The sequence below is a fragment of the Carlito syrichta genome, unplaced genomic scaffold, assembly GCF_000164805.1.
Source record: "Carlito syrichta isolate Samal-C Ts95f unplaced genomic scaffold, Tarsius_syrichta-2.0.1 Scaffold309854, whole genome shotgun sequence".
NCBI classification, from domain to species: domain Eukaryota; kingdom Metazoa; phylum Chordata; class Mammalia; order Primates; family Tarsiidae; genus Carlito; species Carlito syrichta.
In genome coordinates, this window is record NW_007253950.1 from 17,601 (window position 1) to 28,267 (window position 10,667).

The window sequence follows — 10,667 nt, forward strand, 5'->3', positions numbered from 1 at the left end:
GCAAAAGTGGCGGTTCTGCTCACCCAGGGGAAGTGTCCCCCCGGTGAGCTGAGCACTTGTAGGCCTCTGGCCTGTGGAGAGAGTCGCTGCAGATCTTGTAGGGGTTACTTAAGGCCAGACACAAATAATATCCTTTTTCAGTTACACCCCCTTTGCTGAACTCACTTGACCGGGTTCTCAGATGTTACCCCCACGAGGAGTAAGTTTTGTAGATTACAAAAGAAAATGCTTGATATTTGTGCATTTGAAAGCATATTTAAAATAAACTTTGTGAAAAGTAAACTTTTTTCGTGAAGTCACCCAATCAGATGTCACATTTCTTAGGACTCTAATAAAGTCTATTCTCTTCCTGAAAACTGAGTAACCTTATTAATCTCTCTACCTGATTCTCTACGATTCATGCACCTTTAACTACTTGGGATTTTTTTTCTTTTTGTCAGTGATGAGTGAAAAAATTTCAAAAAAATTTTATTTTCCTTGCGGCCGTTCCTTTGGGAATAAAGGCTGTAGGAGCCCATTGTGTGGTTTGTGCGTGTAATACCAGCACTTTGGATTCTGAGGTGGGAGGATCGCTTGAGACCAGGAGTTAGACCAGACTGGGCAACAAAGTGAGATCCCATCTCTATTTAAAAAAAAAAAACACAGGACTAGGGAATACTTGGATGGAAAAAATGGGGAAGGCAAGTAAAGTTTTAGGAAGCAGGTCAGACGTATTAATAATACATTTGTTTTTGTAGAGGGATCTGGGTTTAATACTTTAGTGATCTGTGGTGCAGGTTGACATTCTTACCCTTTCAACAATAGGCAGCACAGTATTTTAGCTTTTCATAAGACAGTATGGTAACAGTTTAGATCCTCTTGTTTTCAGACACTGAAAATTGTTACCTTGTCTAAGGAAAAAAATCCGATGATGATACATAGGAGTTTTAGGCTGCTAGCTGTGCTTTTTCATGGTACCAGTTGATAAAACTTGTTTGGACAGTTGAACCCTTTTCAACAAGTTTGTGTCCTGTGCCTTTTAGTGGATTCAAGTCTAGAGTCAAGATACAAATACTTGACCAGGCACAGTGGCTTGTGCCTATAATCCCAGCACTTTAGGAAGCCAAGGTGAGAGGATTGCCTGAGCCCACGGGTTTGAGACCAGCCTAGGCAACATGGAAAGATCTCATCTCTACAATAAATCAAAAACTTAGCCAGGTGTGGTGGCTGGCATGTGTCTGTAGTTCCAGCTATTTGGAAGGCTAAGGCAGAAGGATCACCTGAGCCCAGCAGTTCAAGGCTGTGGTGACCATGAGTGTGCCACTGCGTGCCACTGTACTCCAGTCTGGGCTACAGAGTGAGACTCCAACTCAAAAGAAAAAAAAGGCACAAATACTTGAACATTAATAATTTTTCTTACCTAACACTGTAATCTTAGAAGTTTTAAGGCAGAGTTTTCTGGCATTTGGTGGAAGGGAACTGAAATGTGCTCTTCTTGGTTCCCAACTCCCTTGAATGGATTCCTGGCTTAGTTTTTTTCCTAGTTTCTGAGTTTCTTTATTTATTTTTATTTATTTATTTTTTATTTTTGAGTTGGCGTCTCACTCTGTCACCCAGACTGGAGTGCAGTGGCCGCTCCCTGCCACCACGTCCTCGACCTGCTGGGCTCCGGTGATCCTTCCGCCTCACCCTTCCAAGTAGCTGGAACTACAGGTGTGCACTACCACACCCGGCTAATTTTTTGATTTATTGTAGAGATGAAGTCTCGCCAAGTTGCCCAGGCGGGTCTCAAACCCACGGGCTCAGGCAATTCACTCACCTCGGCCTCCCAAAGCATGGGATTACAGACTGAGCCGCTGATCCCAGCCTATTTTTATTTTTTTGAGTTGGAGTCTTACACTGTTGCCTAGGCTGGAGTGCAGTGGCATTCTCACAGTCACCACAGCCTTGACCTGCTGGGCTCAGGCGATCCTTCCGCCTCAGCCTTTCAAGTAGCTGGAACTATAGGCATGCACCACTATGCCTGGCTAATTTTTTGATTTATTGTAGAGATGAAGTCTCACCAAGTTGCCCAGGCTGATCTCGAACCCCTGGTCTGTTTGGGTTTAATACTTCAGTGATCTGTGCCGGGATTATAGTCTTGAGCCACTGTGTCCAGCCTCTAGTTGCTGAATTTCTTTCTTTTTTTTTTTGAGTTGGAGTCTCTGGAGTACAGTGGTACGCTCATAGTCACCCCAGTGTCGACCTACTGGACTACGGCTATCCTTCCACCTCAGCCTTCCAAGTTGCTGGAACTACAGGCACACACTACCATCCCTGTTTAATTTTTGATTTATTGTAGAGGTGTGGTCTTGCCAAATTGCCCAGGCTGGTCTTGAACGCGAGCTTAGGCAAGCCACTTGCCTCGGCCTCCCAAAGTGCTGGAATTAAAGCTGAGCCACTGAGCCTAGGCTAGCTGCTGAATTTCTACTGGGAGTTTGAATCCTGGTAGATGTTGTCAAGCTAAGTATTGTGACATCCTTCTTATTTGGAGTTAAGTCATTAAAAAAAAAAACCCAAGAAACCGAAAACAGGAAAGGAAATGCCTGCTATCTATTAAAAACATGCTTTAAAACCTTATCTCAAATTATCTTCCTTTGCATGTTACTTTTCTTTTTTGAGTTGGAGTCTCACTCTGTCACCTAGGCTGGAGGGCAGTGGCACTCTCATGGCCACCACAGCCTCGACCTACCGGGCTCAGGTGATCCTTCTGCCTCAGTCTTCCAAGTAGCTGGAATCACAAGCATGTGCCACCGTGCCTGGCTAATTTTTTGATTTATTGTAGAGATGAGGTCTCACCAAGTTGCCCAGGCTGGTCTCGAACCCATAGGCTCAGGCAGTTCTTTCACCTCAGCCTCCCAAAGTGCTGGGATTATAGGTGTGAGCCACTGCACCCAACCGCATGTTACTTTTCTAAATATATTCCTGGTTTAGATTCTGATCAGTCTAGTTATGATAAGCTTTCTTTTTAACCGACTTTAATTTATGAACTTGATTTTTTTTTTTTTGAGTCGGAGTCTCACTCTGTTGCCCAGGCTGGAGTGCAGTGGCACGCTTATGGCCACCACAGCCTCGTCCTACTGGGCTCAGGTGATCCTTCAGCCTCAGCCTTCCAAGTAGCCAGAACTACAGTACAGGCACACTGCCACGTCCAGCTAATTTTTTATTTTTATTTTTATTTATTTTTTTTATTTTTTGAATTGGAGTCTCTGTCACTCAGACTGGGGTGCTTTCAGTGACTGCAGCCTCGACTTGCTGGGCTCCGGCGATCCTTCTGCCTTAGCCTTTCAAGTAGCTGGAATACAGGCACGTGCTACCAATGCCTGGCTAATTTTTGATTTTGTTGTAGAGATGAAGTCTTGCCAAGTTGCCCAGGTGAGTCTTGAACCCGCAGGCTCAGGTAATCCACTCACCTTGGCCTCCCAAAGTGCGGAGATTGCAGGCATGAGTCACCAGGCCCTACTGCTTAGTTTTTTTTATTTTCCTTTTTATTATTTTTTTGAGTTGGAGTCTCACTCTGTCTCCCAGACTGGAGTGCAGTGGCTGCTCCCTCGACCTACTGGGCTCCAGCGATCCTTCCGCCTGAGCCTTCCAAGTAGCCGGAATTACAGGCATGCGCTACCACGCCCGGCTGATTTTTTGATTTATTGTAGAGATGAGGTCTCGCTGCCCAGGCGGGTCTCAAACCCTCAGGCTCAGGCAATCCACTCACTTCAGCCTCCCAAAGGCGCGGGATTACAGGCTGAGCCACCGAGCCCGGCTTCTGCTTAGGTTTTTAAGATGCACGTTTTGAAGCTAACATGAACTCAAGGACCTCCTGAACCCAGTGATAGTATTTAAGAAATGTATCTTTAACTCAGATTTGCAAGAATGTAGCAGAGCAAATAAAACACGTGGTTTATTGAAAAATCATTGCAGTAAGTAGAGGTGTAGACTTAGCCTTGTGTTGAGAGTTGAATGAGATGTAGCCTTTGGGAATGTAGATTGAGATTTTTTTTTTTTTTTTTTGAGTTGAAGTCTCACTCTGTTGCCCAGACTGGAGTGCAGTGGTTGCTCCCGGCCACCGCAACCTTGACCCGCTGGGCTCCGGCGATCCTTCCGCCTCAAGTCTTCCGAGTAGCCGGAATTACAGGCATGCGCTACCACGTCCGACTGATTTTTTGATTTATTGTAGAGATGAGGTCTCGCTGCCCAGGTGGGTCTCGAACCCATGGGCTCAGGCAATCCACTCACCTCAGCCTCCCAAAGGTGCGGGATTACAGGCTGAGCCACTGAGCCTGGCTTTAGATTGAGATTTAAGAAATGCATTTCTGTCTTTAATTTTGGAAGGCTCAGCATAAACTTTTAGTATAAATGCTGGTTAATTTTGTTACAGTCGTTAGAAGGAAATTTTTCAAATGTTGAATGAGTTTTTTTTTTTTTTTGAGTTGCCTAGGCTAGAGTGCAGTGGCATATTTACGGCCATCCAACATCGACCTCCTGGGCTCCGGCAATCCTTCAACCTCAGCCTTCCAGGCAGCTGAAACTACTGGTGTATGCTACCATACCTGGCTAATTTTTTTGAGTTGGAATCTTCACTCTGTCGCCCAGGCTGGAGTGCAGTGGCACGCCCATGGCAGTCTTGGCCTGCTGGGCTCAGTGATCCTTCTGCGTCAGCCTTTCAAGTAGCTGGGACTATAGGCATGCGCCATCATGCCCAGCTAATTTTTTGATTTATTGTTGAGATGAGGTCTCACCAAGTTGCCTAGGCTGGTCTCAAACCTGTGAGCTCAGACAATCCTCTCACCTTGGCCACCCCAAAGTGCTGGGATTATAGGTGTGAGCCATTGCACCTGGTCTAATTTTTTGCCCGGGTTGGTCTCAAACCTATGGGCTCAGGCAGTCCTCTCATCTCAGCCTCTCAAAGTGCTGGGATTACAGGCTGAACCACCGAGCCTGGCCTGAATTTTACATGTATATATTTGATATATATTCGGGTTTTTTTGAGTCAGTCTCACTCGGTCACCCAGGCTGAAGTGCAGTGGCACACTCACGGCTGCCACAGCCTTGACCTGCTGGGCTCAGGCGATCTTTGTGCCTCAGCCTTCCAAGTAGCTGGAACTATAGGTACATGTCACCATGCCCAGCTAATTTTTGATTTATTGTAGAGATTATTTATTGCCAAGTTGTGTGTCTGGCCTCAAACCCATGGGCTCAGACAGTCCTCTTACCTCAGCCTCCCAAAGTGCTGGGATTATAGGCATGAGCCACTGTGCCCGGCCCTGAGTGAGTTTTTTAACTGCAGGAAAGAATATTTTGGTGATTCTGAGAATGTAGGAATCGACAAACTTTCTTCCACTATACTTTCACAAAACACTTCTCTGACACTAGATGTATGGGAGGTTTTCCCTACACATCAAGCAAGCAGTTGTGCATTGGAGACCAGATGAGTGTCCTGATTCATTTCTGACATTATCTACCTGATGATAGCATCAAGTCCTACAGGTGTAGGGCCCAGTCCCACAAGACTGTCCCTCACATTCGATGCCAGTCTCAAGGCTTCGGTTTTGCCTGTGCTTCTTACCAACTGGGTGTAAATCGGGGTTCCCATGACCCCCTCCTTTGGTTCAATTAATTTGATAAAGTGGCTCACAGAATGCAGGAAAACACTTATGTTTAATGATTTATTTTGAAGGATATTGCAAAGGATACAGATGAGGAGGTGCATGGGGGGCAAGGTGTGAGAGAAGGGACATAGAGCTTCCATGTCTCTCTTAGACTACACCACGCTTCAGCTATCTGTAAGCTGTCTGAGCCCAGTCTTTTATGGGTTTTCTTGGAGGCTCAATTACATAGGCATAGTTGATCAAATCATTGACCATTAGTGGTCAACTTAACCTTCAGCCCCCTCTCCTACCTGGAGATAATGGAATGGGAGTAAAACAGCCCTCAAATCCTGCCTTGGTCTTTCAGGTGACGAATCCCTATCCAGAAACCTGCCTAGGAGCTGCCAAGCTATCAGTTCATTAGCTTGGAAAACAACACCCATCCAAGGATTTTTTTTTTTTTTTTTGAGTTGGAGTCTCACTCTTGTCACCCAGACTGGAGTGTGGTGGCTGCTTCCAGCCACTGCAGCCTCGACCTGCTGGGCTCCGGCGATCCTTCCGCCTCAGCCTTCCAAGTAGCTGGAACTACAGGTGCGCGCTACCACACCCAGCTAATTTTTTGATTTATTGTAGAGATGAGGTCTCGCCAAGTTGCCCAGGCGGGTCTTGAACCCACGGGCTCAGGTAATCCACTCACCTCAGCCTCCCAAAGGCACGGGATTATAGGCTGAGCCACCAAGCCCGGCTCATCCAAGGATTTTAGTAGTTGTGTGTCAGGAAATGAGATGAAGACCAAATATATACTTCACAGGTTATAGTAACGTTGAACTAATTGCATGAACCATAAAGTAGAATGAGGCCGGGCTTGGTGGCTCAGCCTGTAATCCCAGCACTTTGGGAGGCCAAGGTGAGTGGATTGCCTGAGCCCAAGGAGTTCGATATCAGCCCCGGGAACTTGGTGAGACCTCGTCTCTACAATAAATCAAAAATCAGTTGGGCATGGTAGAATGCGCTTGTAGTTCCAGTTACTTGGAAGGCTGAGGGTGGAAGGATCGTTGGAGCCCAGCAGGTTGATGCTGGGTTGGTCGTGAGTGTGTCATTGCACTCCAGCTTGGGTGACAGAATGAAACTCGTACTCAAACAAAAAAAGCTTTTTTTTTTTTTTTGAGTAGGAGCTTCACTCTGTTGTTCAGACGGGAGTGCAGTGGCATGCTCACGGCTACCTCAACCTGCTGGGCTCTGGTGATCCTTCCACCTCAGGCTTCCAAGTAGCTGGAATTACAGGCACGTGCCCCCACACCTGACTAATTTTTTGATTTATTGTAGAGATGAGGTCTTGCCAAGTTGTCCTGGCTAGTCTTGAATCCGTGGGCTCAGGCAGTCATCTCACCTCTGCCTCCCAAAGTGTTGGGATTATAGGCATGAGCCACCGTACCTGGCCCTTTTTTTTTTTTAATACATTATAGAGATGATGTTGCCCAGGCTGGTCTCAAACTCCTGAGCTCAGGCCATCCTTTCTCCTCACCCTCCCAAATTGCTGGAATTACAGGTTTGAGCCACCATAGATAACTCATTTGAACATTTGTCACCTTAGGTTTATAGCTTCTTATGTGAGCTTTTTTTTTTTTTTGAGTTGGGATCTCACTCTGTTGCCCAGGCTGGAGTGCAATGGCACGCTCACAGCCACCGCACCCTTGATGTGTTGGGTTCAGGTGATCCTTCCGCCTCAACCCTCCAAGTAGCTGAAAGTACAGGCATGCGCCACCATGTCCAGCTAATTTCTTTTTTTTTTTTTGAGTTGGAGTCTCTCTCTTTCGCCCAGACTGGAGTGCAGTGGCCACTCCCTGCCACCGCAGCCTCAACCTGCTGGGCTCCGGTGCTCCTTCTGCCTCAGCCTTCCAAGTAGCCAGAATTATAGGCAGGCGCTACCACGCCCGGCTGATTTTTTGATTTATTGTAGAGATGAGTTCTCGCTGCCCAGGCGGGTCTTGAACCCGCGGGCTCAGGCAATCCACTCACCTCAGCCTCCCAAAGGCACGGGATTACAGGCTGAGCCTCCGAGCCTGGCTCCTGGCTAATTTTTTGATTCATTGTAGAGATGACTCTTGCCAAGTTATTCAGGCTGGTCTCAAACCCATGAGCTCAGACAATTCTCTCATCTCAGCCTCCCAAACTGCTGGGATTATAGGTGTGAGCCACCACTTCTGGCAGTGTGAGCTTCTTTAACTTGATTTTATTTGTTAGAGCAGTTTTAAGTTTACAGCAAAATTGAGTAGAAGGTACAGAGATTTCTCATATACCTTCTACCCTAATACATGCTTTGCTTCCACCGTTATCAACATTCTCCGCTAGGGTGGGATATTGTTAAAATTGGTGAACTTACAAAGATATATCATTACCACTCAAAGTCTATAATTTGCATTATGATTCTCTGTTGTGTATTCTTTGAATTTGGGCAGATTATAGAGCCTAATTTTCCCAACATAAGAATAGTTATCCTGGCCAGGCGCGGTGGCTCACGCCTTGGAAGGCTGAGGTGGATGGATCCGCCTGAGCCCAGTAGGTTGAGGCTGTGGTGGCCGTGATTATGCTACTGCACTCCAGTCTGGATGACAGAGTGAAATGCCAACTCAAAAAAAAAAAAAGGTTATCTTTTTGTCTAGTTTTAGGCCTTTTGTCTTTTTTGCTTTAAGCTTTGTAACTAATCTCAGTTCCCCCCTCATAATTTGATGATTGGGTTTCTTTATTACACAAATAATATGTAAATTTTTTTTGGTTTTGTTTGGGGGGGGAGTCAGAGTTTCACTCTGTTGTCCAGGCTGGAGTACGGTGGCATGCTCACAACCTTGCCCAGTTCATCTCAAAATCCTGGCATCGAGCTATCCTCCGAGAAAGGATTGCCTGGACACAGAAGTGTGTCACTGCACTCCTTTGTGCCTGTGAATAGCTACTGCGTTCTAGTCTGGAAAACATAGCGAGACTCCATTTCTTAATGAAAACAAATCTTACAAGGGGGTGATGGCTCACACCTGTAATCCCATCTTTTTGGAAGCCCAAGGTTGGAAGGGTAGCTTGGGCTCAGCAGTTTGAGACCAGCCTGGCCTGGGCAACATAGTGAGATCTGGTATCTATTGTACTGCAGCCTGGGTAACAGAGTGAGACTCCGACTCAGAACAAAACAAAACAACAAAAAAACTCAAACCTGGTGTGTAGTCAGTACATAACAGATGTTTGAGTTAATACACATAATAGTTATTTCAAAAATTTTATTTCATTTTGTTTTTGATTTGGATTACAGGCATTAGCCACTGCACCTGGCTGGATTTTCTTACATGCTCATCCTGTATTGTTCTCCTGGCATGATGTCTAATTTCATCCCTAATTCTCACTGAATGGCAGTAGCTCTCTCATTGAGATAATATTGCTCTGCGGTTTATTTTAACAAGTAAAGGAGGCCGGGCATGGTGGCTCATGCCTGTAATCCCGGCACTTTGGGAGGCGGAGGTGAGAGGATTGCCTGAGTCCATGGTTTTGAGACTAGCCTGGGCAACTTGACAAGACCGCATCTCTATAATAAATAAAAAAATTAGCTAGGCACAGTGGCACATGCCTGTAGTTCCAGCTACTTGGAAGGCCAAAGTGGAAGGTTTGCCTTAGCCCAGCAGGTCGAGGCTACAGTAGACTTGAGCATACTGCTGCACTCCAGCCTGGGCAATAGAGTGAGACTCTGACTTAAAAAATAAAGAAGTAAAGGTTTATTGTTAGGGTTATTTTTTATTTACTTTCATTTCAGTTATTCTTACTATAAATCACAAGATGTTCCAATTTCAGCATCTCTGAAATGGGAACCCTTGAAACTGAAAAAATGCCAAATAAACCTGTAGTGATAGATAAAATAATGATGTTATTAAAACTAAAGACATGGGGGGAGAGCATGTAACATAACTAAGGTACTTGATCCTAAACCAAGGGAAGTGAAGACAGTCGGAGGCCCAGACTTCACCTGCACGTAGACTACTTATGTACCTAATCCTAATTTGTATAAAATGAAACTAGCTGGACGCCATGGCCCATGCCTGTAATCCCAGCACTTTGGGAGGCAGAGGAGAGAGGATTGTATTGTGAGAGGGGTTCGAGACCAGCCTGGGCAACTTGGCAAGACTTCATCTCTACAATGAAGACAAACTTTGCTGGGCATGATGGCGCATGACTGATTCCAGCTACTTGGAAGGCTGAGGCGGAAGGATGGCCTAAACCCAGCAGATGGAAGCTGCGGTGGCTGTAAGTGTGTCACTGCACTCCTGCCTGGGCAACAGAGTGAGACTCCAACTTAAAAAAACCCAAAAACCTAGTCAGATTGTATTTTAGGAACCTAGAAATTAAATATACATATTGAACCTACGAAGATTGTGGAAAGTGTTCAGTTTTGTCAGAGATGATTGGGAGTGGCGGTGAAGAGATGTGGAATCAAACTGAGGTATGTCCTTATTAGCTGATGAAAAGGATAGTACATATGAAACAATAGTGAACAGTGAGGATAAATTTCATAGTGCATGATGCGTACTGAAGGGATGGGGCAGATCAAGTCATAGATGATCTAAAGTGGTTTGGGAAGGTTTGACAGGGCTGGGGCTTGAGCCAGGCCCTGACTTTATTCCTGATATTTTTATCTTTTATGGGAGACTTGGCCTGCCTCCTAGTGATCACCACCTACCTTCCTTTTTTTTTTTTTGAGTTGAAGTCTCACTCCTTCACACAGGCTAGAGTGTAGTAGCACACTCACAACCACCCCAGCGTCGACCTGCTGGGCTATGACTATCCTTCCGCCTCAACCTTCCAAGTAGCCGGAACTACAGGCATGCGCTACCACACCCAGCTAATTTTTTAAATTTATTGTAGAGATAAGGTTTCGCCAAGTTACCTGGGCTGGTCTTGAACCTGTGAGCTCAGGCAATCCACTTGCCTCGGCCTCCCAATGTGCTGGGATTACAGGCTGAGCCACTGAGCCTGGCCCACCTTCTTTTGAAGGCCATCCCAATTACTAATTCTTTTTTTTTTTTTTTT

At 45.7% G+C, this 10,667-nt stretch overlaps 1 protein-coding gene across 2 annotated transcripts in view; it reads left to right on the plus strand.

Moving 5' to 3' along the window:
- The window catches only part of CNOT1 (CCR4-NOT transcription complex subunit 1), a 100,361-nt gene that overhangs the window by 799 nt on the left and 88,895 nt on the right, over nucleotides 1-10,667 (plus strand). The gene's annotated exons all lie outside the window — the stretch shown is intronic.